General features: G+C 52.1%; 1 pseudogene; it reads left to right on the forward strand.

The window, feature by feature from the left end:
- The first annotated feature begins 3,615 nt into the window (after positions 1 to 3,615).
- Positions 3,616 to 3,763, forward strand: LOC140390908 (U1 spliceosomal RNA; annotated as a pseudogene).
- The last annotated feature ends 570 nt before the right edge of the window (positions 3,764 to 4,333 follow it).

A 4,333-nucleotide genomic window follows, 5' to 3' on the forward strand; every position in this document is an offset into this window, starting at 1 on the left:
GGAGACCCAGGATCCGGAGGTTCTTTCTCCTTGATCTATTTTCCAGGATTTCAATTCTTTCGATGCACTTCTTATGAAGCGCCTCGTGCGTCTGCATTTTGACCGCTAGGCCCAGGATCGCGTCCTCGTTATCAGTTACCTTCTGCTCCACCACATGGAGCTCTATCTCCTGGGCCTTTGGTGTCTCTTTAAGCCCCTCGATTGCCTGTAACATCGGGGCCAGCACCTCCTTTTTTAACACCTCCACACACGGTCTTAGAAATTCTTCCTGGTCCGGTCCCCATGTCGCCTGGGCTCCCTCCGACGCCATCTTGTTTCTTTCTTTCCTCTGCCGCTGCCCTCGAGGATCCTCCATGATCTGGCCACCACCGCCGATCTTTTTCTTTCACACTGGGGGGGACTCACTGTTGCTTCACCCCACACCGGGGTTCGTCGCGAAAATTTCCCGTTGGGGCTCTCAAAGAGCCCGAAAGTCCGTCAGAGCTGGAGCCGCCGAAACGTGCGGCTTAGCTGAGCATCGCCGTAACCGGAAGTCAATTGCATTGATTAATGTGCGAAGCATTTAAGATACTTCGCGGTGTGTAGCCACACTCGGCTACTTAGCAAACGTGAAAGCCGACCCACTGTTCCTGCAGGAGTGCGGAATTCCTCACCTCAGCAACTACAGGCGCTGATGGTCCCACGGGCTATCCACCTGGTGAGGAGGAAACGACTGTCGTTCCTCAGGCCTGGGTACTCTGCTGCGGGGAGGCAACTTCACCATCTCCGACGTTAAGGAGGTAGTGGGTGGACGGCCCCTTCTGGCAGACGTTAAATACACAAACGTCCCTCTCAGACTCATTAACGTGTACGCTCCGGCCATAAAGAGTGAGCGGCCGGCAGTCCTTCAGCGACTCCCGCTGCTGTTGGCCACCTCCAAGCTGGTCATCCTGGGCGGTGACTTGAACTGCATCATTGATGCGGCTGGACGATCCAGCAGAGCCAACAGCAAACTAGACGCTACGTCCAGACTCCTGATGGAAACGGTAAAAGACGCCAAGCTGCTCGACGTCTTCAGCAACCCTGCAGACGGAGCGCAGCGTAGATACGCATGGTCACGGCCAGACGGGTCTGTCCGCTCCAGGATAGACTTCTTCTTTATGTCCCGTGCTTTCACGTTCAGGTCCACCGTCGTTAAGCCGGTGTTCATCTCTGACCACTGCCTCCTACTGGCCGACTGCCACCTGCAGGAAAACCAGGGGGCGGGCAGGGGGACATGGAAGCTGAATGTAAAACTGTTGACTCCAGAGAACCTCTAGGAACTTAAACGGGATTACAAAGGTTGGAGAACCGTGAAACCCCTCTTGAGTCTCCACATCTCTGGTGGGAAGCAATCAAGGGGAACATCAAAAGGTTTTTCATCCTCAAAGGCATTCAAAAGGTGAGAGTGAGACGAGGGGCCATGTCCAGGCTCCAATAAATGTATGCAGAATTTGCTCCAGCTGCAGTCGATGGGGGTTGATGTTAAGGAGGATCTCCAAGAGGTGAAGAGCCAGCAAGCCTCACTCTACACCGCGGAGGCCTCCAAGGTTATCTTCCGTTCTAGAGTCCGCTCCGTGGAGCAGGGTGAAAAGTGCTCACGCTTCTTCTTCCAAAAGGTGCACAGAGAGACCTCTGTGATCAGCAGCCTAAAGGAAGAAGATGGCTCTGTAAATTCATCGCAGTCTGACATCCTGAGGATCAGCAAATCCTTTTATGCTGGACTGTATGACCTGGAGCCAACCGATAACACTGTTTCTCAGACCTTCCTGTCATCTATCACGGAGGTCTTGGGCGACAGCGAGCGGGAAAACCTGGACAAACCGCTAACTCTGGAAGAGCTGACAAAGGTCGTCAGGTCGTTTTGAGACGAGTAAAATCCCCGGAAGCGACGGCTTACTGGCTGAGTTGTATTCGGCTCTGTGGGACTGGATGGGCCCAGATCTGCTGGAAGTGTACGAGAGTATGCTTCTGGACGGCAGCATGTCAGAATCCATGAGGAAAGGCAGCATCACCCTCGTCTACAAGCAGAAGGGGGAAAGGGAAGAAATTCAAAATTGGCGACCCATTTCACTTGAATGTGGATTATAAAATTCGAGCCAAGCTCATCGCCAATCGGGTCAGGTCTGCTCTGGAGTCGGTGATCCACCCTGACCAGACCTGTGCTGTAACCGGCAGGAAGATCTCTGATAGCCTCGTGCTACTCAGGGTAACGATCGCCTACGTGCAGGACAGGAGGGTGGACATCTGTCTCATCAGCCTTGACCAGGAGAAGGCTTTTGACAGAATATCGCATGATGGATGTGCTCTCCAAAATGGGGTTTGGGGAGGGAATTCGCAATTGGATCAAACTGCTCTACACAAACATCGATAGCGCAGTCTCAATCAATGGGTGGGAATCAGAAAAGTTCCAGATCAAATCTGGAGTCAGGCAGGGCTGCCCTCTCTCCTCGGCCCTGTTTGTGTGCTGCATAGAACCTTTTGCCGAGTCCATCAGGAGGGATCCGGGTATAAGAGGAGTGACGATCCCAGGCAGTGGAGGAGTGCAAGTTAAAGCCTCCCTGTATATGGACGATGTCGCCGTCTTCTGCTCGGATCCTGCGTCTGTACGCAGGCTCTTGAATGCCTGCGACCAGTTTGAACTGGCCTCGGGAGCCAAGGTAAACCGCGGCAAGAGCGACGCCATGTTCTTTGGGAACTGGGCCGACCGGTCCTTTGTCCCTTCACTGTCAGGTCAGATTACCTGAAGGTGCTGGGGATATGGTTCGGAGCTGCTGGGCCGTGCACCAAAAACTGGGAGGAGCGCATCGCCAAGGTAAGACAGAAACTGGGCGGGTGGGAGCAACACTCCCTCTCCATTGCGGGCAAAACCCTGGTCATCAGGTGTGAGGCACTCTCGGTGTTCCTGCACGTAGAGCAGGTCTGGCCCATTACCCGACCCTACGCCACAGCAGTCACCTGGGCCATCATCAAATTCATCTGGAGATCCAAGATGGACCGTGTCCGAAGGAACACTATGTACAAACCTCTGGATAAGGGAGGGAAAAATGTCACCCACCTCCTTGTGGAATGTGCCTTTGCAAAGAAGGTCTGGAGAGAGATGCAGTGGTATTTGTCCCGAGCAGCTCTGTGACACAGGACTCTTGCTCTACGGACTGTTTCCACGGACACACACCGAGACAAACATCAACTGCTGCTGGAAGGTCATCAACTCGGTGAAAGACGCTCTTTGGTCTGCCCGAAACTTGCTGATCTTCCAGTGCAACAAGCTGTCCTCGACCGAGTGTTGCAGACTGGCACATTCCAAGGTCCAGGACTACGTGCTGAGGGACGCACTCAAGGTCTTACCAGCAAATGTACACCGAGGGGTGGGTAACAGTGTAAACCCCCCTCGGTCTGGGTCATTAACACTCCAATGTATAAAAGAAACATGACAATGGAAATGTTTAAGAAGGAATTGTAACGTAAAGAGCGATATGTGTGTAAGGTTATCAAAATTGAATGGAAGAAAGTCAAGGGAATGTGTAACTCTGATGGAAATGTACAGTCAAGACAATTCGAAATGTTCTGTAATGTTTATGATAGATTTTATGAATAAAGTATATCTTTTGGGAAAAAAAGGTTCGCCCAGGACGAGGCTAGCCCATTGCACTTCGGGTGTGCTGACGCCTGCGATGTCCCCAAATGCGGGATACTCGACTGCAAAATTTGTGGTAGTGGGGGACTGCGTTCGCGCTCTCCCCTGGTTTACAAATCAAAAATAGAAACTTATTTGATTCCTGCAGAGGGAGTTGTTCCACTCAGTTTGTTTCCCTGCCAGTCAGTTAAATCATGGTGATTCGAAAACTCCACAGGTTCAGTAGACAGATACAAAATAGAAGCAGGAAGAGGCCCTTTCTGTCTGCGCTGCCACCCATTTGTTATAATCATGGCTGATCATCAAGTTCAATACTTTCATCCCACCTTCCCCCATATCCCTTTAGCCCCAAGAGGTATATCTAATTCGGTACAGTAGCACTATTGCTACACAGCACCAGGGACACAGGTTCATTCCCGGTTTGGCTCACTGTCTGTGTGGAGTCTGCACGGTTCTCCCTGTATCTGCTTGGGTTTCCTCCGGGTGCCCCGGTTAACTCCAAAGGACGTGCTTGTTAGGTGATTGGACGTTCTGAATTCTCCCTCAGTGAATCTGAACAGGCGCCATAATGTGCCGACTAGGGGATTTTCGATCTACACCTCCCGCTACCTGGGGAAAGCGGACAGCATAATCAAAGACCCCTCCCACCCGGCTTACTCACTCTTCCAACTTTTTCCA

Source organism: Scyliorhinus torazame, chromosome 14, assembly GCF_047496885.1.
Source record: "Scyliorhinus torazame isolate Kashiwa2021f chromosome 14, sScyTor2.1, whole genome shotgun sequence".
In the NCBI taxonomy this organism is placed as follows: domain Eukaryota; kingdom Metazoa; phylum Chordata; class Chondrichthyes; order Carcharhiniformes; family Scyliorhinidae; genus Scyliorhinus; species Scyliorhinus torazame.